Below are 26150 nucleotides of genomic sequence, written 5' to 3' on the forward strand. Positions count from 1 at the left end.
GTGCTCGTCGCTCCTAACTGAAGCGGCTGTTCGTAGCGTCTTCCGTCGCTTATGTATCACATTGTTCACGTGTAGGGTTCGCTCGTCCTTAGTCTGCGTAAAGCTGCCATTATGGGACGCTGCAAGATAGAGATCTCTTGGAAGCGCCTTGATTCTTTCTTCTCTTTTTCTTCTCCTTCCGAGCGCATCCTTTGTCCTCAAACGACAGATATCATCCGCCTTCGACTCTTTTGCGACAGTTATAAAGGGGGTTAAACAAAGGGTAGCCGGATTTCAATCATCCCGCTTTACATCAGATCGCTTGCATCTGTCTCTGAGGAGGTATGCTTGCCGAACACTAACTCGCCTCCTCCCACAAATCAGCCATTTTTTTTTGCAGTTCCTTACTTTATTTTGTTCTTTATTTTACTTTTAATTTGTGATGGAGGAAGGAGGAAGAGCATGAGCTCTTCAACACAAATCGGTGCCGAACGCGCGATTTTGGTTATTTCTCGTTAGTTACGCGGTCTCATCCTTTCACCACTTTCCATGAATATATTTCCCCTAACCAGGTTAAAGTATGGATTTTGTTAGGCCTGAACATAGTTTGTATAAAGTGAATTGATTTTACTGCTTAGGCAACTACTTATTCACGCCATTTACAATAAGGCAAGCGTCTACACTCCGATCTTCCTGCGTACGTTACCTTTAGTTCCTTGTATTTATTTTTTTCATTGTGCCGAAGAAACTTACTAGTTTTTTCCTCAAGGTACTGGGCAATGCAAATCCCGACGCATTCATCGTGAATTTGAATAATCAATGTAAGTTTCCAGCCAGGCACAAAGGATGAACTCGTATTATTATTATTATTATTATTATTATTATTATTATTATTATTATTATTATTATTATTATTATTATTATTATTATTATTGAAAACGTATATACGCTTGAAAGAGAGAAAAATAAATCACGGAGCAGGATGACAACTGCCACCGGAAGGGACACAACGCCTGTACACTCTTCAGGAAGGAGGAGACAGCATCACAGAAATGAAGAAGGGGGAAAAAGAGAAAAGAACAAGACGAAAGATTTTTAAGAAAATGGAATAGCTGTATGGCAGCGTGAAAAGAAAAGAATCACTGCTAGTCGCGCTGTTAAAAGAAACTGGAAAAAAATTAACAGTCGCAAACTTCTTTTCTTAGAGGAAAGGGGGATGGGGGGCTGCATTAGCTTTCTGTTCTTTCTTGTTGGAGCGAATAACGGCAATTTGTAATTAAATTTAAGCTAGCCTTTGTCTTAACAGATGAGTAGCGAAGAAGTAGGAGGGACAGTAGGCAGCTGAAAAAAACTGCCTTCAATCTTCAGATTGAAGGTATTGTGCAATTCGTAATGCGCCTCAAATACGGTTTTGATAACTTCGTTACGGCAGTACACTTATTTAAGAACGCTGTTCAGTGTTATGAAAGCTAGGCGTGCCAGCAGACTATTATAATCTGCTCTGTTTAAGTACGCTAGCCAGTGCCGATAGCCAACAATGATATAACCAAGCCGCCGACCAACCTCAAACTGCTCTTCCTTTCTTACAGTTGAATGGGGCAGTTTATAGACATTCATTAAACCTCTTATGATGGCTGTTTAAAACTGCAAAACCATAATCTACAAATTAAGCTTTTTGTAGCATGGGGGTAAGGTTAACGCAGCCATACTGCATAAAATTTAGTTAGTATTCGACAAAGTTCTTCTTTTGAATGAGTTATAACTCTCGTACCGACATCGCAAATACAAATAACACTTCTTCGGCTGTAGCAGCGATATTTGTTCCAACAAACGCTCTCCGTACATGAGCCTATCGCCTTGTGATTGATTTCACTCTTTCATGTAATAAACCCGATGCGAAACGGGAGGCGACGAAGCAAAGCAAACATAGAAAAAGATGAGTTGTCAGATTTCCGCTGACTTAACTCAATGAGAAAAAAGAAGTCAGGGACAGAAGGAGCTAGGGAAAAATGAAGGAAGAAAGAGAGAGAAAGAGAGAGTGAAAAGAGGAGAAAGGAAAGCATATAGAAAAAAGACAGCAAGCATACAAAGCAAGAATAAAGAATGAGAAGAGAAGAGAGAGAGAATGAAAATAGAAAGAAAGAGAGAAGGAAAAGTAAGCAGATAAAAAGAAGATAGGAAGCCGTCATAAAGAAAGAAAGAAAGGAAGAAAGAAAGAAAGAAAGAAAGAAAGAAAGAAAGAAAGAAAGAAAGAAAGAAAGAAAGAAATGAAGAAATGAAGAAACGTGCGAACACTCGCGCTTGAGCACCGAACGCTGACTGCAGTGAATTCATGATGGTTCAATACGCATATTCGCCCTGCAGCCTTCCCAGAGTTCGATGAATACCAAACGCGAACCTTCCACAAAAAGTGGACGCATCCATCACCGGCTTCTGGAGTCGGTCTCGCTACGCCGGCGCTTCGAGAGAAAAGTGGAAGTCGGTCATCGTGGAAGATGTCTGATTTGGAACGTGCGTAACCAGCAGCGGCGAATGCTCAAAGCTTCCACAGGCACAATCGGCTCGCCTGTTAAGTCAGTGGTCCCATGGGCTTACTCCACCGAGACTGAAATTAGTCTTAGAATCTTACGCTAGGCGCAGAGTGTACCGTCGCAGTATGTTTCGTGCAACGAACACAAAATTCAAAGAAAGTCCTCTGTAACCCAATGACGATCAGGATCCAGAGAACCTGGTATCGAAACGACCAAAATATATGCCCTTGGTATCCTATATAATTTGACTGACACCACGTGGAGATCGGGTGCCGAAATATTGCCCGTTACTATGGTTATAACAATATTGTTTCGATGATGATTAAGCAATTTACGATAAGCTATTCTTACTACGCGCAATGCTAACAAAACGCGAAGTGTTGTCGCTAGTTTAATAACATCTACAAACCATATGTAGATACAACATTGTTGCAAATATGATTTTTTACATGTCCCCAAGCGTCTTTATAATGCCTGAATAAGGCAAAACATGAGAGATGCCTGAACTCCTGTGTAAGAAGACCTTGAGAAATTTCCAAGTAGGCACGCATTTCAGACAGTGAGGCACCGTTCTCTATCAACTCCGCGTGCCATAGATAACTTTAGTTCATAAGATAAATTGATTATGTGCAAACACACCCAAGTGTGTAGCTCCCAGCACAAACAACGCATATGTAGCGTAAGACATACTCTATGTGAAAAGAGCACGAACTGTCTGCTGTCTACAGGAGCTACAGCGTGCGTGGGAGTGTTATACACAGGCGTGAGTCAGCGCTTTCTAGGGTAAGTGCCCGTGAATATAATCAGCTTCTTTTCGGCGCGCGCGCTGCCAAACGAGCCAGCCAGTCAAATGTCGCGGAAGCATCGGTTAATGGTTTTTCATCATTTTCTTGTTTATTGGTGTGATAGAAACGAGATGTTGGCGCTCGAATGCTACGCCGGTTTCTCCCCGTTTCATGAAGGTAGCGTTCCACGCATAATTCATTTTGCATAGCTCTCATTCCCCCCTATATAGCATACACATATTAAGTAACACACTCTACGTACTGTATATGTACAGTCACCCACAAAATTTTACGGACCAAGGAATCTGAGAAAAAAAATATCTCAGCAGCCTCACAACGTATAGCCTGGTGTTCGGATTTCCAGCCGCTGCTAGTATATCCTAACAATGTGGTGATTTCCGGTTTTACTGGCTACTTTTTACAGAATGCTCGGAAATTCAAGGTTTTACGATATCCCGTGGTGCGTAAACTTTTGTCGTTGACCTTATATAACATAAACACGTACGCAGTTGCACATAACAGTCTAAACAACAGAACTTTTTACAAAGAAACTGTCAAAACAGCAGTTCGTGTAGCTGCCAAGTAGGTACTTGGGCTGGCTTACAGTGAGTTATGTATGCTAACTGATTAGCCGGAGAAGCGCGTGAAGGAACAACAAGAAAGGCGTGCGAATCTAGGTCGTCTACGCGGCCCACCCACTTGGTAGCGCATGCTCAAAAGCAAAATAAGTAGCGGGTCTCGAATGGGCTGCCCCTCCGGTGTAGGACGCGTCGACGTGCACGTGAGCGTACCGTTCTCGTGTTCCTTCCAACCAAGTACGCTCGACGCACGTACAGGTTAGAGATAAGCACGAACCTCGTTTGAAACTTAAGTCTCCTACGGCCAGACGTCGATCTGAACATATTTGATCTGCAGCGGAAGGACCGACCTGGCATAAAACGATTCACAATAGGCTGTTTGCGCGCTCCAGACAAGTGTTTTCCAGCTGTACTGGTGGCGTCCAGCGCCTTTTGTGTATACAAGACAGCTCCAGTGGGCAAGTGGAGCTTAGCTTCAGTCACGTCCGCTTTCTCCAAGGGCCAAAATAGCGCTAATCAATGCACGCCAATACTGTCCAGCGCGGCGTAGATTATGGTACATACGCAATTCCGGTGGCCACGAAGACGGCTTCAATCGATCACCGACCTCTACAAAGACTATATAGAGGGCCGCCTTGCCGCGACCAAAGCTACCACGCCTCGGAGAAAACCATTGCACGGGTGGAATAATCCTCAAACGCTAATGATTTATCGACGCCCGCATGTTCCGAAAAGCCACCGGAGTCGCGAAAGCTATACACACGGGCGTCTCTGTGGTTCGAAGCAGTTACCGAATGAGCTGCGCCGATATGCGAGGCCTTCGTTTGCCTCCATTAAACTGAACTATACTGTTCTTTTCAATGTAAGCTGATTTCGATAAGGAGTGCATTCTAAAGAAGGGCTTTACTGTTAATTAACTAGCGCACCTCGACGTGAATCAAACTTAGCTTGTTGCATGCACTTTATGGTAGTTGAGAATGTTAAGAAGAAGACTAAAAGCCAAAAATGACCACACAAGGCTTCTGACAAACTCACAAAGCTAGTCATTCATGTCCGTGTTGCTATATTAAACATGCAGCTCCAGAAATTCTAGAGTTCTTGTAGTAAAGCTGTGACGCGAGATAATTGGTGAACGCCATCGCTAGACGCGCTGTTTCGTAGCGTACAAAGGACAGTGTGTTCTGTGCCTTTTTCGTGTTCCTGCCTGTCAGCTCTAAACAGGCTCACCAACTTGGCCAAATTACCACCATAACAAAGGACAGGTTAGCAACAAGTTGGCAAAGGCAAGCTTATGCGCGAACTCGCAAGTGCGCGCGATCCACACCCGAGGCTCCACACAGATAATTTCGCTAATGAAGCGGTGCGCCCGTCTACGCCGGTGACCCAGCCTCCAGACGGAGCCTCTCGCAGAAAATAATACAGCTCTGAGTTTGCGCATCACCTTGCCCGTGTTACCTTGATAATAATATGTTTTTTGCTACCCTACGAAGTAGCGCCTCTAGCCATAAAGGTCTGGTTTGCGTCTGCATACCAACAACAACAGCGAAAAATAAAGCTGTTTCCCTAACTTACATGATGGTTTTGAAGTTTCTGGCGCCCGCTTGACGAAGAACGAGCCTCGCTAATCTAATTTACATTTTTTCTATCTTTAAGCATTCGCTCTCACGTTGCTGTAATTGAAAGAGAGAAAAATTAACATTGCTGTAATTATCCTGAAACTTAACGAACGTCCGATGCATATCAGTCTGCTGGGGGCGTTTACAGCCGTGCCCGCGTCTACGTCTATGGCTCGGCGTACATTCGCGTCAACCAGCGTTTTTCTTCTGGCTTAGCAAGCTTGTGCCTAGGGACCCCTCACTCTGTTCGACGCACAGAAATGTCACGTTAACGAAAACGCAGGAGGATGTTGCCATCCGAGAGGACGATAAAGCGGAACCTGGCTTAGCGCGAAGATTAGCAGCTCATACTGGGCTTACAGAGGGGATGGAGGTCACGTGCGTGGCCAGAGCTCTCCGTTAAGCTGTAAGACGACGGGCTCCGGCAGCGGTTCGGAGATACCGTGCTCAACTCCCACGAGGGAGACTCGGACCCCGAGAGCTTTTGGGCAAGGCTGCAAATTTTGCCGTAACGTGAGACGAAAGTTGATGCGGGGAAAGCAATGAGCTGTGTGTCTGCACAGCCCAATTGCTGCTTCATATGCGGCTGAGGCCGTACGTCAGCGGCAAGGCCGACGTCATCAGGTTCGTAATTTGAAATTGAATTAGTCTGGATACTCGAAAGGGCAGGCGGAAGAGAAACCTAGGGAAGATGAGGGGCGGGCGGAGGTGTGGAGGAGGGGGGATGAAGGTTAGGGACTGAGGGCTCGCACCAACAAGCGTGCGCTAACAGATTACCTCGCGAAGTGTGAAGGTGCCATGCGAAGGTATTTATCGCACGCTTCTGCATGCTATGCATTGAAGCATTTCCCCTGCTTCCAGAGACTGAAATTTTGCTGTCTAAGCAAACATAAGTTAAGAAAGGTTGTAAGTCAATATGAATATTTATTATATACGTTGCAGTACTCTTCCAAACATTTATCATTTGTTGAAAATACTATTGTTAAATTAAAATGCCGCTTTCGAACGTTTCGAAAACTGTGGTCTCGCCTATGATGGTAGGTCTTTTATTTTCGTTCTTGCCCTAAACATTGACTGACATCACAACTTATTCGTATTACATTTTAATTTTACAACCGGTTATGCTTTGGTAGACGAGCGTAGCCGTAGCAGCGGGTTGAGGATTCCAATGTACAGACCGTACCACAATGGAAAATGCTAAATTACGAATCCTTTCGTACATTCGGACACATTTACGAATTCACTGTTTCACTTGTTGGCATGTCCTCGAAGCAACGTGTTGGTTGGGGCTAGTTTGTAGCTTATGGTAACATATCAACAGCGCAAGTAAAAGACAAGGACAATGAAAGCAACAGGACGAGCGCTGACTTCCAACTAATTGTACTTACAGGACGACGGTCTATATAGTTGCAAAAGAAGCATGGAAAATCCGGTACACAAATCGTGCGTAACCATGTAAGCAGAGCCTGCAAACAATGAAAATTAGACCTTTGCTTATGTTACATGGCTCTCACGCGTGACATTAAAAAAGTTGTAGCTCTATTGTTGATAAAATAACTTAGGGAACGGGAAGTGAGAAAAAGTGTAATTTCGCTAGATATCTATTTATATTTTTATCATAGTTAAATCCACTTAGTACCATTATCAACGCACGCTCACACCCATTATCACTTTACTCGCTTTATGTGGTTTAATTTTTATTTCTTTCGCTTCTTTTCTTTTAGTTGATATTAAATCTGTCCTCTTATTTAACCTCCGGTATACTATCGCGGATAATTGAAATACGAAGAAGTTAGACCTAACTGTTACCCGTTCTTTCGTTTCTGATTTCACCAGTACTGGTAATGTCAGCATTTTTTCGGCGTGCACGCTTAGCGTCAGGCCTATACCGTCTTTGGAAACTGGATAAGCATCACTGCTAGATTGCACCCTTTTTCTTCAGTTAATAGTGAATAATAAATCGGGCTCTCGATCGCGTTACTACTTGCAAAAGGCGTTCTGCTATGTCGCTTCGTATGTTCACGTTTCATACGTCTAATGACTAATTGACTGCTACGGAAGTTGACTGCAACGCTGACTAGCCTACCGGCCTTTCTGTCTTCAGAACGTACGTTTCATTTTTCTTTTTCTTTTTTATGTTGTTGAAATTGCAGAAGAATATTTCGCAGATTCCCCTGCTCTAGTCTTGCTTCATCAACATTGCATTTTACGGTCCCAATTGTTCAAAGCAACACATGACGCTAGTACAATTCTCTGCTTTGTCAAGAAAGCACTGCGAATTCGCCGTCGTCACCTTCGAGCGTCAATGGAAACCATTTTCGCAGGTCATGCTTTGCAGTAGTACAGGAGCCGGAAGTGACATAGCTGCCACGTTTTAAACATCACTTACAGAGAAGACCAAGGAAAATTCGCACTTTTTTTCTTAACAAACCAGTCATGCAACGGTGCGCAGTGTTATATTAAACAATCCGGACCATAAACCATTCCGACCACTGTGAGAGAAATACAGTTCAATGTTCAAAATAAATTTGAATCTTGCAGCAAAAATTGTTCAAAAACAGAACAACACTGAACACAACGTTTTTTCTACCATTTTAGGAGAAAAAAAGCGCGTCTCTGCATCTGTCCACAAACCGGCGTTCCGAGGCACAGAATTTCTTCGACAAAACGTGCCACCTAATTTCGCGCAGAACCGATCTAAACGTATATTCTATTTCTAATCTTACCGGGCCTCGCGTCGCTACAGCCGGCAACGCCAGTTTTCTGTGTCCACACAGATTCAACGTCCTCGCCGACATCGCGTCTCAGACGCCTCGCACAGCTGACGAAAGCGGCGGGCGGCGGAGCCAGTTGCTAAACTCGGAAAAGTGACCGCTCGAGGCAATCAATATCTTATTTTCAAGCCCCGCGGCACTGAACCACCATCTAACCTCTCAAACCGTCGCTCCGTCGGCCAGAGCTTAAAACCGGCCGCGCAAATCGACGACTGGGCGGACGGGCCACCTAACTATAGTGACCGAGAATTGACTACGACAGGCGCCGCAATAATAATTGTAGCCGCATTCTCGTCTCTCGTTAGCCCTATATGTTTCCTTTCTTTGTCTTTCTTGCTCTCGCTTTTCACATTGTCTTCAGTTTCAGAAGAACAAATAGAAAGCGGATGGGCTGGAGCGTAGAATTTCCTACAAAATGCAGTAGAGAGAACTCTGTGGCACTAGTCTCTGTGCGAGCAGCGCGCATGCAGGTTCAGACAGCATGGGAGTGATGGCCAATAGCTGGATTTGCCTAAACCTCAATATTCTGGCTTCGAACGGTTTTGCAACTTTGTCAACTGATCATATTCAATAAAATATTGCGTTGCGAACACAATTCGCAGCGATAATTCATGTACGCAGAGTCTCATTGCCTTTGTGGTTAAAAGTAAGACTGCTTCGAAATTTACGTCATAAAGACGCATTAAGCAATGTCGTAAAAAGGTATGAATTCACAAGCCCGAACATCAGACAAGTCCGACATATGTACTAACCGCCATTCCCATTCTAGCTGGGCGATCGTAGTACCATGGCTTCCTCTAGTGATCTTAGTAGGCAACTCTATGGGTTGGGGATCCATTGGCTTGTGTGTATGACGGCGCAACAATGAAAAAAAAGTGACGCGGAGAGCAGGAAACGGCGGGTAAAGCTGACTAGCTATTTAGTTTATTGAGAGACTATGCACCACTTGTATAACTTCTCGACGCGCACGAAATGTAGCAGGAGGGATCTGGGGATGATCGGCTAAGCATACGTCCAGGAAAGGGTGCCGCTGCGAACCACAGCCCCCAGCTTCGTTAGGCTATTGGCGTCTTCGCTTCCTACTGTCGCCGGAAGGCGGCGTACTTTGTCACCTTTGAAGTTTTGGCAGCCAGTGTAGAATGACAGTAAAAGTAACGTGTGCAAAAGAGAGCATACCAGTGGAACAAACGGTAGCGCAGGAAAGCTCTGAGAGCATGATGCAGCCGCACTGTTAAGCTGAGCCTCTGTAGACCTGCGACATGCTAGAGTTGCTTATGCCAATGTCTAAAAGCGACCACGCACCAGGATAAAACTAGTTAAGCACTAGGGAATTTATTTGGCTCGCAGTAACGAATTCGTGCACTTCGTTGTGTCGTGAGTCCGAGCACTGAAGTCACTGCGGAATCTTATTTGTAAGAGAAGCGCAGGGCTGTTGCCGCGACAGCAGTGACTGCGGCTAACGCAGCAAGCTTACTCGCTCCTCACTTATTGCCGAAACTCTCCTTCGTTTCTTTAGATCAAGTCCAGGTTTACCCCGTTTTTTGCTGTAAATTTAGTAAGTGTGTTTAAATGGGGAACCGAGCTTGACGCACGGTCAGCGACGAAAGTGAAAACCCCGGCGAGAGAGCTAACAAATGCGCTGTTTGCACGAGCCCTCCTCGCGAAAATCCTTCCTTTTCCTGCCACACGAGCCTTCTTATCACATCGTTCTTCGTTTTCGTCTAGTACGCTAACAAGATTATACCAGATGCAGTCGAACAATACTTCTTTTTTTTAACTGCTTATTTTTTATTTTTAGAAAGCCTTCGTATACTTAGAAGTTTGCGAGGTTTTACGGCTCATATTCGCTTCGTTCGTTAAACATCAATTTCTCCAACCTCCTTCACTCCTCAGCCAGTTCGCGATTTTCTTCCTCTCAGCTTCACCTCCTGTTTTTATTTTTTATTGCTTTATTTTATTTTTTAAACCCTGCGGCTGAAACCCTATAAGCGCCTTTAGATGCTGCCGAACTTGCTCCGAGGCAGCGCGTACACGGTTTTAAATTGGCGCTGACGAGGTAAAAGCTTGCCTCTCTGCAGCTTTTATTTTGCGGAAGTGCTCTCCAAAATTGGATAAATCAAAACATTCGACTTGACTGGCGAAGGGCAGGCCGCGCTCTGCTTCCGAAGCTTTCGCTGCCTGGCCAATCTCTTTCCCACCTCGGTGCTGTTATTTATGTGCACTGCAGCGGAGGTTATTCGTCCGATCGCTAAGTGAGAACCCGCCCAGCCATGGGGTCACTTCCGACTCATTCGTGACCTTTCTTTGAAAACGAACGCCTGTATTGTCGTAGTAATACATAAAGAACGCGTTCAAATTGCTATGAGTCGTCGCTCGCACAAAGCAAGAAGTTACTGTTGCTGCAGCTGCTAATCAGGTTGCATATAGTTTATTACTGGCAAAGCAGTTGAAACGTTGCTAAGCTTTATTTTTTGTGCACAGAACTAATCAGACGTCTCGCGTTAAGGAAGAAAACTGGGCCTGGTTCGTCGATGCCGGAAGAAGCTGAGACAGCTAGGCAGCAGAGAGAGAAATAAGAATGGTACTTAGACTTCTATAAGTGGTTAAAAAAATGAAAAAGAGACAACCACGCAGGCAACTACTAAAATTTTTCTTGCGGTTTTTCTACGTGACATTCAACGCAAACGGGTCTGACTACTCTCACAGTTTCTCAGACACTAGATGCCTCGCATTCGGTTTCACAATCGGGGTACGAAGCCATGCTTTTACTTTCGGCTGTGCACATTACGTGGCTGCGTCGCTTTAGAGAACTAAAGAGCTCTCGCGTAAATAGTGAGGCTTAGCGGAAGCTAAAACCATAACGTAGTCGCGGTTAAAAAGCAGGATTTTTAAATTAATTTGCTTCTGACTACTTCAGTTTACGGTGTCGTTAGATTCTGGATTAAAAAGACAATGATGGCAAAGAAGGAAGGAGGAAAGAAAAGAAAAATCAAAGACAAGCGAACTAAGAGTCATGAACTAAGCGAGAGAAAGAAATTAATGATACGGACAACCTGTCTTTTTTTTTCAATATTGGTCAGTTATGAACTTATGATGCGCTATGGTATGGAAGTCATACCCAGGTTCGCGTACGATTCCCTGGTGATGTTTCTTATCCTATACATGTCGAAAAGCTCAGACGACAGAACCAATAAGGACGCGACAGATGCACTGTTTCGTAATAGTCCAGTTAATAAGTCAGATGTGAAAAAAATCACGCTCGACCGGCCGACAAGAAAACGCAGCTTTAGGGCGCTATAACGTAAGACTATTCCAATATGTTTTTATTCCAATCTCCTGACGTCAAATGCGCGTAACCGCCGACGCAAGCATCGGGCAGTCACCCACAGGGTCGTTCCAACAGACCAATCAAATGGTCTCCTCATTCATAGGAGGTCACTTTTGTTTGCTTGAAAAACGAATAACATTGCCGTCTCTGAGCGGCTTGTCTTATCTAATTGGCTGACAAGAGGCGAGGAGCACGCTCAAGTGGAGAGGGATTCGATGGGGCCGAGCCACCGCACTGAAAATCGATAACCGGATGAAGAGAGCAGTTCCGGCGTCTGTGATTGGTCCGCTTTCCCTTACTTAGCTTACGGTGGCTCGTGGACAATCGCGGCGGCATGCAACGGAAGCTTAAGAATGACGCTAAAACGAATCCTCAGCAAAGAAGAGTTAGCAGAACGAGGTCGTAAACGTGCCGAAAGTGCTCGAAAACGTTACACGGCCACGCAAAATGTTTTATTACACGCAAATACACCCATGCTCTCCGGCAGGTGCGAGTAGCCAGTGCCTGAGCGATCGGCGGCAGCCGTCTTTTATTCCTTTCGGAACGGGGCAGCCTGCGGCTATTCCGAAGAAAATTCAGTTTTGTTCGGCATATTAATGCATCTTTAACGCGTACACGTCACTTTGACGTGGTGAGTTCTTGCGGTTTTGTGACGTCGCGTGATAGGCAGGTGAAGTAGGTGCAGCCCGAAAACTTTTGACCAATAGCCGAGGGCTAATGGCGAAAAGGCTCCGAATCAGAAATAAATATTTTTCTTTTGTTCGGTGGAATCATGCATAGTCAGTGTGTACACGTCATATCAGATGGGGAGCTATTCCGGTTTTCGTGACGTCGCGTGACAGACAGGTGAAGTGGGGGTGGTCCAAAAAAGCGTTTCACCAATCGCGGAGGGCTGACTGCAGAATTGGAACAGAAAAGTTTGGAATACTTTTACGTTATAGCGCCCTTTGACTCGTCACTTGTCCCGTCATCTGCCTGTTCGCCAGATTGATTGATTGATTCATTCATTCATTCATTCATTCATTCATTCATTCATTCATTCATTCATTCATTCATTCATTCATTCATTGATTGATTGATTGATTGATTGATTGATTGATTGATTGATTGATTGATTGATTGATTGATTGATTGATTGATTGATTGATTGATTGATTGATTGATTGATTGATTGATTGATTTTAATGGCCCAAACAACACCGAGGCAATGAGAGAACCCGTACACTGAAGGGCTCCGGATTAATTCTGACCATCTTGGATTCTTCAACGTGCACCCAAAGAACTGCACTCGAGTGTTTGTGCCTCTCACCCTCATCGAAATGCGGCCGTCGTGGCTAGCAATCGAACCCTCGCCCTCGTGCCACGCAGCAGACCACTTTAACCACAACGCCACCGCGACGAGCATCGCCATGTTGAAAATAAACCAAGTATCTCCGCTTATAACCGTAGTGCATTTTTACTGTACCTACTCTCCGCTTAATCAAACCTGCGCCCGACCGATGACTTCGCTTAAGTCAAATGCAACGTAAAATTTAAATATCCAATTCTGCTCAACGTGCTCTCCAAGCACACATTTCTCCCGACCAGTTGTGAGTGTGACGCTCGAAAATTGCAGACCATTCCAGTAGAGGATTCCGAGCGCATCTTTTGCAGGAACCGAGTACCGAGGACGTGCCACCGCATTTTGCTATGCCTCTTTTCTGTTGCCCAAGCGGTGCTTTTTTTCCCCATTATATATAGTCTTTTTTTTTTTTATATCACCACATACAAACAAGCCGTTTTGCATGAATAAATGACCACTGGAGGCAACGCTTGGATACAGAAAGGGCACGTAAGGATACAAACAGAAACTCTGAACATATTGCAAATTCACCGAAGACGAGAAAATTTGCCCTCTTCTGAATCGGGCCTTCCATTTTACTTATACGTTCTGCCTACTCCGCTGACGTTCCCGCCAGGCGCCCTATCGAATGCACTCCATACCTTGGGAGATTGTGCTTCTTAGTCGCCTGTAGCGAAATCGGTTTCCACTAAGTGAAAGTATCTGGAACACCGAATGAGAAAAAAAAAGTTAAAAGAAGAGAAGATAAAGATTAGAAAGCCTCAGTGTTGCGCAACGTGTGGAGATACTACTCACTCACCGTTGCCTTTGCGTCTGGGCGCGAGCGCTATATCGGAGCCAATGGCATGGAACGAGCGGCTTGGCTTGAAGGCTCGAGCAGAGGACGGCCTCGGTGAAGCCTTGTCGTACGTTCGTGTTGCTGACAGCTCACTGAGCCGGTGACGCCGGCACGGGGGCTGAGGAGTATTAGAGAAAACATTATTACCGTGCGATGCTGAAAAATGTGGCACGATTTGCTCGTGTTGTCGCTATCGCTGCGCGTATGTGTTTGCGACGAACAAAAAAAAAACCACAGCTTCAACTCAAGCGAAAATCTGCGAAAGCGCTGCTTCAGTAGCCGGCTGCGAGACAGGGCGCCAACAGAAAAAAGAAAAGGAATGCAGTTGAGACGGCCCCGCGAGAACAGTCTTGAGCGCTGCATAGCTAGCTCTACCAATGCGTTACGATGATGCAATCTTGCACTGGTAGTGCTGTTCCGGTGGGGCGTGTAGTCTGTAGTTGCGAAACTCTGTGTCTCCTATGTGTGCGGTTCATTCTGATATTAGTTTGACTATGTTAATCGGTATTCTAGGTATTGCTACTACCACCGTCGCTTTACGGTGAAGGTTCTTTACGGTGCTGAAATTAATTTCATGCATGGTGGCATATGTAAGCATGCCATTCCCATTCGTGTTTGGTGTTTTTTTTTTTGAAAAGCAACACACTCAACAACGATGATGCTAGGATATTTCGTTCTAACGTGTTTGTTCTTGTGAGTTTTGCGTTCTTGCTCGAAAAGAAACAATCTAGAATGAAATCCTCTCGAGCTTTCTTCTTTCGCTTTCTTTTTATTGCTTTCCAAGTTCTCGGTGGGACGCCTAATACACCTAAGCGCACCAAGCGTATGAGTTAACCGCCCTCGCGGACCACTTTCTACGGTAATGAAAAGAAAGCTGCGGGGCTGAGCTTCTGCGCAAGCGTTACTGCGCCAAGTAGACCGGCCACAGCATGACAGCACTATCCGTTTCCAGGAGCACATAGAGAGTCATCGCACCTTCCACGGGCGACCGTTTCTCATTTGCCGAAACGCGGGAGAGAAAAACCGAAAAATCACTCAAATTTAACGCTCAGTGGTGTATGTTATCCTATGTTGTTGTGGTAAATGAGATGTTTATCTTTTCTGTTCCCCTGCTTAAAATAACACGGATGAAAATGTGGGACTACATTGAGGAGCACTATTGCTATTGCGCGCTTTACCTGCTTCTCTTCATTGTCATGGAAAGTTGTCGGTGAGCATAGTGATTCGCTAGCTTTTGTTGGCAATCATAAGTATTCCTCACCCTCTATTTAAACCCATTTTTTCCGCGAGAGCTCTACAAGAGAGGCTGACAGGATTGCAAAGACGCGCTCAAGAGAAGCAAGAAAGGAAACTTAGTCCCAATAGAAAATAAATTCAGACCTGTATTTCATTTTTCCTTGAGCGCTAATTTTTCTTCCTTCTTTCACTTCGATGTAGCGTATAACTGCGGCGATTGATAACTCGTTCATGACACAAAAACTGCGCATTTTCGTTCTGAATGCCATTCGGAAATAAAGATCTCAAAAGCCTTTGGCAGATAATGTCATGAAGCTCGCGGCAAAATTAAGAATCATTCTGTGCTCTTCTCACTCCGCAATCTGCGTGCGTACCAGACTTATTAAACACACTTCTATAAGCATAATGCCTTCAATAATCAGCGAGATGAATGAACGAGCCTGTCCCCATTGCAGAAAATAAATATATTTGAAAGTGATTGTCGAGCACGTTTGCTCTCGGGTGTTTTCAACGAGCCTTTTATCACGTAGCAGGCATTAACTAGATAACGTTAAACTAACAAAAAAGAAACAGCCGGCACCGACCAAGATGTCACTATGTCAAGAAAATGTATCTAGTAACGTGGACAACAACATAAGCTTGTTACCCTTTCAGATATCTAGACCGCTTGTGTACACAAAATATACTGCTTCCGTTAAGCTCAAACTGTAACGCTGGGATAGTAAATAAAGATGTGAATTATGACCGGTCATCTAAGAGTAGCGGACGTGCATAACTACGTATATTCTGGGTTTATGATGCATTACGTGCAAAAACTTTATCGACTAAGAGAGAGAGAGAGAGAGAGAGAACAAGGATAGGAAAGGCAGGGAGGTCAACCAGAACAGCATCCGGTTTGCTACCCTACACTGGGGGTGGGGGAAAGGGGAATAGAAAGAGGAAGAAAGGGAGAGAGTAAGCACTGAGTACGTGTGGAAGGGACACCATACACAAGGACACTATAAACGGTCTCTTAAACCGGTGCACTTCAAGTACTGCACTAGTGCACGAATCGCTTTTCGAGCCAGCGACGGGTGTGGCCAAGGTCCGAGTATCTTTGACTCGGTGAACGGTCTCGAGTCTAGTCGGTGTATAGTTGCCCGCAGAGAGAGGCGTTGGACATCGTAGTGAGGGCAGGTACACAATAGGTGCTCGATGGTTTCCTCACACTCACAGGAGTTGCACATCGGGCTCTCGGCCATTCCCATACGGTATAAGTATGCGTTCGTGAACGCCACTCCCAGCCACAAGCGACACAGCAAGGTTGTTTCGCCACGGGATAGGCTAGATGGTAGTTGTAGCCGTAGCGTGGGGTACAGTTTGCGTAATCTGCAATTGAACGCACTTGAAATACAGCGATCTTCTGACTTCTTGCGTACAACTAGGTGAAGTTCCCTGGCAGCGTCCGACCTCGCTAAAGGTGTTGGACGCGTCTTGGTATCTTTGTGGGCACACCGGGCAGCCTTGTCAGCTAGGTTGTTGCCGACGATGCCACAGTGAGCAGGAATCCATTGAAATATAATGTGGTGTCCTCTTTCCAGAGCTTGGTGGTGCACTTCCCTGATCTGATGTCAGATATCATCTGCTCGTAAGTTTTGTAATGTAACGCAGATTTTATACTGTGAAGAGCTGTCTTAGAATCACAAAATACGACCCACTTCTCTATTGGCTGTTCGGTGATGTAGGTCATAGCGGCATGGAGAGCTGCAAGTTCTGCCGACGTAGATGTAGTCATGTGTGACAATTTGAATCTAACTGTAACCTGCCTAGCTGGAACGACGAAAGCGGCAGTTGAGCTGGTAGGTGAGGTCGAACCATCGGCATATATATGAATGTGGTCATGATACGTCTGGTGCAGTAATAGGAGCGTAAGTTGTTTCAGAGCCGGCGCTGGATGATTGGACTTTTTTGTAATTCCAGAAATATCAAAATTCACTTGAGGCTGTCGCAGGCACCACAGGGGAGAGGAAGGCTTCGCCGCCGGTGTAAAAGATGCCGGTATGCACTCCTGATGAGCGCTAATCACTCGTGAAAAGGTCGCTTGAGGTATCTCGGCTGGTAGGGAGGCCAAATGATGGTCGGGGATTCTTGACAGATAGCGGATATGTGCTCTGAGAGAGTCGACAGCTACTTGTGTCTGGATTATATGGTCTCCCGCGATGGCAATTGTTGCTGCTGTTGAGGTGCACCGAGGCAGCCCTAAACACGTGCGTAGGGCTTGACCTTGTATGCTCTCCAAGGCGCGAAAGTTCGTCTTGCACGCATTTGACAACACTGGTAGACTGTAACGTAGGAGTCCGAGAAACAATACCCTGTACAACTGCATCATAGAAAGGACTGGTGTACCCCAGTTTTTCCCGCAGAGAAATTTGAAGACCTGAGCAATGGCGACTAATTTCTTCTTCAGATAGACGCAGTGAGGGCTCCACGAGAGGTTGCGGTCAATGATGACGCCCAGAAAGCGATGCGTCTGAACATAGGATACAGCTTGACCATTGATGGAAACAGGGTACAATGACATTTGTTTGCGCGTAAAGGCAACCAAAGCGCACTTTTCAGGAGACACACTGAGGCCTTATTCTCGGAGATAGGACGCCGTCATGGTTGCCACCCGCTGAACCCTGGCTCTTAGCTGAGGTCGAGTCACCGCAGAGGCCCAGATGCAAATGTCGTCGGCGTATATTGAGACATGAACTGTCTGTGGTAGGTACTCCGCTAGTCCTACCAGGATGAGGTTGAACAAAATAGGGCTCAACACTCCACCCTGCGGCACACCACGGCAGGTGTAATGGTCTGAAGTTGGGCCGTCCTCAGTCTGTAAGAAAAAGCGCCTCTCAGTCAAATAGTCCCGAGTCCATTGATATATCCGGCCACCAACTCCAACAGCCTCAAGTGAGTTCAGTATGGCCTCATGGGAGACGCTGTCATATGCTCCTTTTATATCAAGAAAAAGTGCTGCAGGTAGGCGCTTGAGGCTGGACCCAGGTTACGATGTCAATGACGTTGTCAATGGACGAGCGACCTCGACGAAAGCCAGTCATCGCGCCCGGATAGATGTTGAATCGTTCTAGAAACCATTCCAAACGAACAAGATTCATTCTTTCCATCACTTTGCCGACGCAGCTCGAAAGCGCAATCGGACGATATAATGATATCTCAAGCGGAGACTTTCCAGGTTTCAGAATGGGGATCAAGCGGCTCGATTTCCATTGCTTAGGAACGGCGCCGTTCTGCCAAGACTCATTGTAGTAGTTGAGCAGCTCATCACGTATGTCACGTCCAAGGTGGCATAGGGCAGCATACGTGATGCCATCAGGTCCTGGTGACGAAGAACGCCTGCAGGTCGCCAGCGCAGCATCGAGCTCTTCGAATGAAAATAGCACGTTCATTTCTGGTACACGTGCCTCAGGGATGTCATTCAATGCTGCGTCAGTAATGATGGCCACGGACCCAGCAACCCGTGCACAGAACTCTTCAGCCACTTGAAGTTCCGAGCGGAGTTGGTAGAGGGCCAGAGCAGCAGAGGGCTTCCTTTGATGCGGAGATGAGCGAATGCCCCTAACCGTTCTCCATATGTGCGAGAGCGATTTTCGGGGATCAAGCGACTGACAGAAAGCTTTCCATCACTTATCTTCCAATTTATCCATGCGACGCTGGACTTTCTTTTGTATGCGTCGTGAAGCCCTCAGATCCAAGACGAACTTCGTGCGCCTATACCTCCTCTCCGCCTGTCGGCGTGCCGCTCGCAGCCTCTCCAGTTCCATGTCCAAGTCTGTTCGCCTTCCTGACCTTGTAAGCGAGCAGATGGATGTTTTCAATGCCTCTGCGATTGCTTCTTCGATAGTGTGTGAAAGGCCTTCCCGACATGTGTCATCCATATCCTTCTTAAACTTTGACCAATCAACTGTACGCAAGACAGTAGGGGAGTGTTGCTCAACTCCTCTAATCTTTATGTATGTTGAAATATGGTCGCTTCCTTGTGTTTCTATGTCCGTAAACCATTGGACGCTCGAGGCAAAGCGCCGTGACACCAAAGTCCAAGCAGATACTATAGGTCGTGCCTCGCAGAAATGTAGGGCTGCCGTCATTCACACAGCACAAATCATGGTCGGCAGCAAAGGAGGCAAGACTCCTGCCTTTGGAGTCAATTTTAGTGCTTCCCCATAGCTGGTGATGCGCGTTGAAGTCACCTGTAATAACCCAGGGGCCATTGTTCATTCGTAATATTTTCTTAAGTCGTTCGCCGTCAAAGTGACCCGCTGGGGATACGTAGGCTCCAATTAGTGTAAATGACACTTTGTTCTTTTGGACATTTAGGCAGACATATTGGTTGTCGTCATTAGGCTCTACCGCGTTAGCGACATATGTTAAGTCCGTGCGGATGTAGATGATTACCTTCGTGCTCGCACCGCATGTGGACGAGACGAAATATTCATAACCGGACAGTCTGAGTGGAGTTGATGTATTTGGTTCGCAAATGACCAGTATGGGGAAGCGATTTGTAAAAATGAATTGGCGAAAGTCTGCTATACGGGTCCTTAGACCCCTGGCATTCCACTGAAAGATCGACGCACCTTTAACTAAGATTTAGCGAACTCCTGTAGCGTGCAGTTTGCAAGATTTTCAGTACGCACTTGATTTTACTAGGAGATGTGGAACATTAGGTGTTAGTCACACAATGACTATTGAAAGCTTATTAATGCCCATGTCCTCACAGTGCCTCTTTCTTTCCTTGGGCCCTATAACGTAAAACTATTCCAATATGTCTTTATTGCAATCTCCTGACGTCAAATTTGCGTAACCGCCGACACAAGCATCGGGCGGTCACCCGCAGAGTTGTCTGGACACACCAATCACGCTCTCCTCGTTCGTAGGAGATCACCTTTGTATGCTTGAAAAACGAATAACATTGCCGTCTCTGAGCGGCTTGTCTTATCTAATTGGCTGACAAGAGGCGAGAAGCACGCTCAAGTGGAGAGGGATTCGATGGGGCCGAGCCACCGCACTGAAAATCGATAACCGGATGAAGAGAGCAGTTCCGGCGTCTGTGATTGGTCCGCTTTCCCTTACTTAGCTTACGGTGGCTCGTGGACAATCGCGGCGGCATGCAACGGAAGCTTAAGAATGACGCTAAAACGAATCCTCAGCAAAGAAGAGTTGGCAGAATGAGGTCGTAAACGTGCCGAAAGTGCTCGAAAACGCTACACGGCCACGCAAAAAGTTTTATTGCACGCAAATAGACCCATGCTCTCCGGCAGGTGCGAGTAGCCAGTGCCTGAGCGATCGGCGGCAGCCGTCTTTTATTCCTTTCAAAACGGGGCAGCCTGCGGCTATTCAGAAGAAAATTCAGTTTTGTTCGGCATATTAATGCATCTTTAACGCGTGCACGTCACTATGACGCGGTGAGCTATTGCGGTTTTGTGACGTCGCGTGATAGGCAGGTGAAGTAGGTGCAGCCCGAAAACTTTTGACCAATAGCCGAGGGCTAATGGCGAAAAGAGGTAATCGAATCAGAAATAACTGTTTTTCTTTCGTTCGGTGGAATCATGCATTATCAATGTGTACACGTCATATCAGATGTTGAGTTATCGCGGTTTTCGTGACGTCGCGTGACAGACAGGTGAAGTGGGGGTGGTCCAAAAACGTTTTCGACCAATCGCGGAGGGCTGATTGCAGAACTGGAATAGAAAAGTATGGAATAGTTTTACGTGATAGTGCCCCTTGTCTATCGAATTTTGTAATTTTCACTTCTTTGCTCATAAACTGCAGTGTGTTATGCGAAGTACTAACCTACTGCCTGTCGAGCAGACAGTAAGAATGAAGCAACACAAAAGATAATCCCATGAGACGTTGTAGTCTATGCACTTTTTCAATTGATATTTTACTGCAGATCGTGAAGGTGGCTAGTAGAAAGTTCCTGCTTCGATTTAGGCTCGCTGAGTGCTGCGAGGGGAGGTTGCGTGCGACATGCAACCGCCTCACGGTTGTGTTTCAGAACGCTTATTTGTTTGGGAAAAAATCCGGGACAGTATAGCTGACAGCACTTTAGGAAATTACTTTTTCGAATTGCATTGGTTCACCAAGAGCACTTTAGGCAGGCTATTCTTTTTTCTTTAATGAACCGTAGCACTGCTACAAGCCCATCCGATTCCCGCTTGGCACATAGTTTCATTTTTTAGACTGGTTCATGAATTCATTAGGCAATCTACTTTGTTTATCGTGTCACTTATTCGCACGCCACTTTTCGTGCGCTTTCAGCAATGCGGGAAGATGCAGCGCCAGAGAAATTTTCAATGCACGGCCACCCGTCAATGAGCATATCGCGTGACAGCGGTGCAAAGAAGATAGATGCGTTTTACAACGACGTTAATGCCGTAGCTGTATTATGCAACGCATAACAGTTGAGCGGCGTCCAGCAACTAGGGATCGAGTTCATTCTTTTGAGGCAATGTGCAGTTGAGAGCCGGACACGCTAACAGCTGCGCTATCGCTCAAAATCGGGCTTTCGTAAATTGCACAGGGTTGTGTGTGCGACGCAGACTCTGATAGTGGCAGTCTCTGTGCACGTATTTCAGAGGCCACAGTAGATAATGGCGGATTGGACAAAGACGATATTGTTTGCATTGCAAAGAAGTATTTCTTGAGATGACGTAGGCGTACGTTGTGACTGCCTGCTGCTCCCGCAGCAAATGAGTTCAGAGACGGAGCAATGGCTCAAGTCTGCTGATTTTGTTGTTGTTGCTCTGCTCTGGTATTTTCAGCGCCTATATTCAAAGAGCTGGAGTGGAAAGATGAATTCGTGAAGCAACTCCTCGTTAGAGAAATCTCTGAGAAGCGTTGCCGAAGCTCAATGACTGTTTCAGTACAACATCAGCACGCTCTGCTCTCAAAAGTCCAGGCAGATAAAGGAAGAGAGAAAGAGAAACAAAGACAAGCAAGTATAACCGGGTTGCATCTGGCCTGCTACCCTACGCGGTGGGGAGTGATAAGAAAAAGAAAAATGAAAGAAAGAATAATAAGTGATGTGCGCACACTCACATCAGAGCGTTTACCGGCAATTCAAAGGTAATCTTAAGAAACTACAGCAGTGCACGGTGGCTTTCTGTGTATGTGACAATTGAGTCGATGGCTCCAATATTTTTTTTTTCTCCCACAAGTTCTCTGCCATCCAATCGGTTTAAAGACTTCGCGTGCCGAGGCAGTGAAGTCTCTGATTAGGTGTTAAAGGGTCCCTCGAACACAACCTGCAATTCCTTTCTTCACCCCCCCTCCTAGGCTCAAAAAAATTGCATAGACCTCATCTGCACGAGTGAATCACTGAAAGTGGTAGCCATCATCGACTAACTTTGTTTTTTCGCTGCTTCTTTCTTCCTTCTTTTTTTTCCGACAATAGCTAGCACGTTTGAAGAGGCGCAAGCCAAGTTTCAGAACAAGTTTATAAAAACACGGAGCACTTATGCATAACCAGTTGAGCACTAAAATTATGGAATGTGCTTCAGCTGGCTGACAGTCATCGGGATACATCCTGATAAATGAACAAAAATAATAATGAGAGGTGATAAAGGATTGCAGATAAAGCTTTCGCTAGCAACAGTTCATTTAGAAACAATTTAGATAATCCACGTGAGCTCGATCCCAAGTCGGGCCATCTGCGTAGCTAAACAGTCAACTCATGTCCATTCACGAAGCAACATGCACAGGGCGCTCTTTTAGGTGGATTCACACGACGGGACGCATCGCCAGTGTACGGGCAGGCATGACGTGTCTCAGTGCCGCCAAATCACGTACCACGCAACGAAGCCGCTGGCGAACTGCTTGCGGCAGGACTTGTTGCAGCTCAGTCACGCCACACTCGTCTGCGGACTGATCAAGCCATCCGCCCCCTCCCGTGCCAAGACTCCTGTGCTTACTTAGCAGCGATGCTTTCCGCTAGATTATTTGCCACTCTTATCATCTACCGTTCACGGTCGGTTCGCCCCAGTGATAACGTGAGCGGAGAGTCACTGTAAGCACTGATGAAGCGCAATAAGTGCGAAAATGAATAGCATCGGAAAAGGCATCGCTACAACATCACGACCCAGCTTTTGTATTCCTTCGTCTGTTTGTCTGTCTCTTTATTATGAATTGGCATGTTTGTTTTTAAAAGAAAAAGTGAGTGTTGTGATCAACAGCAACACAACCAGAGAAGAGAGCAGGCGGTGCTCAAGCGCCTAGACTGTAGAAAAACTAACCAACCTAACCAGTCATAAGTTTAAACTGAAAGGTCAATACGTACGTTTACCACTCTGTGAGCAGCCACGACCCCAAACCGAGCAACAAACACTCTATCTGACCTCCTAATGAAACGCGTAATAAAGCTTGACCGTAGCTTTCTGTCGCCGTTCAAGTATCCACACAACGGCATTGGTCTCCGTGAAGTCTCTCAGCACCTCGAACGTCGTTGAAATTGCGCGCACGGCTGCAGGGATGGGCCAGGAGACCGGGACTTTCAATTGTTGGAGATGCGTTCGCTTCGATCGCCGTGTAGGGCTCTTCGCGGAGGTCTTTGCAGTGGCGTCTTTTATCTTTTCTCGTGATCGCTGTCGCTGTTTTTGTTCCTCGGCTTGCGGTACGGCTGTTTCTCGGCCTCTTCCCCTTCTTCGCGGAGAACCACGAGCGACTGCGTCTGCATTGTCCCGCGCTGCCAATCGAAGCGTTTCCCTCATTTAGTTCGCCCTAGTGCCAATCGATGGCGCCGAGAAACTCCGTCATCGCACGAGACGTCGGCGAACTCTTGGGGCGTGACGCGATTGCGAACGAAGCCCACTTGTCACTCTGCGCCACGCGCAGTGGGCCCGCGCGCTGGCGTTCGATGTGGCTTTCAACGATTTGCGCCGCCACCTTCCCGGCTCCGTCCCTCGAGCCCTGATTGGTGCTTGGCTTCAATTGGTGCTGCGACTCGAGACAGCCAACGTGTACGTAACTGTGTATGGACGGTTGCTGACAGGCCTTCTTCATAATCTATGCCTCCTAATCCAGAGCAGCTGCTTTGTTAAAGCTTCCCGCTTACGCGACGTGCTCGCGGCTTCTTGCACTATATGATTAGAAGGCCAGTGGAAACCCTTGGGACCTCAATCTCAAGGATAATGAAGACACGCGGAAGGAAACTTAAAACTGCGCAGTGAATGATTGAATGGGAAACTATAGATGTAACCATGAGAGAGAAAAAGACGGTACTGTGAGTAAGAACGCAAACTGCAGTAGACTGTACTATAGTACAGTACTCAGTACTTTTCGCAAGAGTTCAAGGTTGTTTGCAGCGTCTACTCGACGCAACGTATCACGTCGTGTAGTGCCTTGTCAAAAATGACCGCAAAACGCAGACTGGCGCCATCGTTAATGAGCAACGCGGTATGGCGTGCATCTCATTCGCTTACAGTGCTAACGAATAATCTGACGCTTTGTGTTTGAAGTTATGGGTAAATTTACCAAAAGGAAACGCGCTCACAACGAGCACGTACGGCCTGCAGCGTGGTCAAGTCAGTTCTCGCAATGGTAAAACAAAAAAATGAAAGAGAGAGGACCAGCCAAGAAGTTATCCGGTATATAGAGCGGCTGGCCACCATTCTGCTGAGGTAAGAGGATAAAGAGAATTAAAGTTTGGAGTGCAGGAGACGTGCTAGAATGAAACAAAAATAGAAGAAGAAGAAAAGACATAGAAGCACGATGCAGCGCACGACAACTCAAAGTCTGTCAGCCAAGCCGCATGTCCTCAAGAAGCACCGCAACGCGTTCATGGCCTTCTGTGCTAATGACAGTCTAGATAAGCATTCGAGGATTCTCTCTTCCATACTCTCTTCCGACAACGGTTACTTGTTCAGTTTATCTAGCGTGGTCAAGACATCTTTTCTAGGCTCGCTGTAGCGATGACATTCACAAAGGAATTGCGTAAGTGTCTCCTCGCAGCCACAGTTGTAGCATGCAGGGCTGTCGACCATTCGGAATGAATAAGCGTTTTTAAAGGCCATAGTAAGCAACAGACGGCGCAGGAGTCTTTCTTCAGCTCCCGATATCACAGTCGCAAGACGGAGCTGTAGACGTGGATCCAAACTATGAAGAAGAAATCGCACTTGCATATATTTTTTTATTATTTGGCTCAAATTACGTGGGACACATGGTATATGGTGCGATGATACAGTATCTACTAATAGGCTGTTTTGTCCTTTGTCGTTTACGTGGTGATGAAGTAGCCTTATGACAGTGATTAGTTGTTCATCACGTCCCTGACGAAACTGCTGCATAAGACACTGTTAAGCTGCCTTGTTCTCGAGAGTGATGGTTCCCAAATAAATTCCAGAGAAGCACAGTGGGCGATAAGTTCTGCAGCCGTCGATTACGTAAAATGAGATTTCTTGAAATTGATGATGATGGATCTCACGGGATTTATCACTGTAAGCTCAGCGCCTGCAGTGGACACCGAATCGTCAGTGTGAACGCATCAACGGAACTTTGCATGCAGGAACAGTAGCGTGGTCTATCAAAGCGCAAACAATGACAAGTCAGTTTCCTTTTTTTTTTATGCCAGGAGTGGTACTGAGGATTTAGAGGTGATGTAGGTAACACAGCAGTAAAGGTGGTCGTGTTGCAGGCGCGAAGTTCCACGATAAAGTTGCTTGATTGGCGACGATAATACCGCTAATTGCTGAACTTAGCCTAGCTGCAGGAAGGCAGGTGAGATGGTAAAACATGACGCATAATTCTGCAAGATCAGTAAGATTATAACAGTGCTAAGGATTCAGTAGGGGTGCTGCTATACTGCTTCAAGTTTCATTTGCGGTCATTCGCAGTGTCGCTCATATACATTTGACAAAAGCGTAAATCGCAAGTTTGACATAAGGGGCAGCACGCATCGCAATTATTAGTGTAATACTAATCGTGATTTTTCTTCAAAGCTCATTTACGATTGACCGTGAGTGGTATTAACAGCGTTGCTCAAGCCGACATGAATGAAGCCGAAAATAATCGAATGCGGACAAAGTTAGGACAGAACGGCTATGCATCGCCCAATAGCGTGTTATACTTGTTATATACGAGTAAATTTTATAACTTCTTCCTACACACGTGA

The 26150-nt window shown here is 46.0% G+C and overlaps 1 protein-coding gene and 1 long non-coding RNA gene across 3 annotated transcripts in view; one reads left to right on the forward strand and one right to left on the reverse strand.

The window, feature by feature from the left end:
• The window catches only part of LOC126521341 (uncharacterized), a 328627-nt gene that overhangs the window by 110683 nt on the left and 191794 nt on the right, over positions 1-26150 (forward strand). The window lies entirely within an intron of this gene.
• The window catches only part of LOC140218939 (uncharacterized), a 288927-nt gene that overhangs the window by 105384 nt on the left and 157393 nt on the right, over positions 1-26150 (reverse strand). The window contains exon 2 of the long non-coding RNA XR_011895098.1: positions 13733-13889. This is a non-coding gene — a long non-coding RNA (uncharacterized lncRNA). The remainder of the gene's footprint in view (positions 1-13732; positions 13890-26150) is intronic.

The sequence above is a fragment of the Dermacentor andersoni genome, chromosome 6 (assembly GCF_023375885.2).
Source record: "Dermacentor andersoni chromosome 6, qqDerAnde1_hic_scaffold, whole genome shotgun sequence".
Lineage (NCBI taxonomy): Eukaryota > Metazoa > Arthropoda > Arachnida > Ixodida > Ixodidae > Dermacentor > Dermacentor andersoni.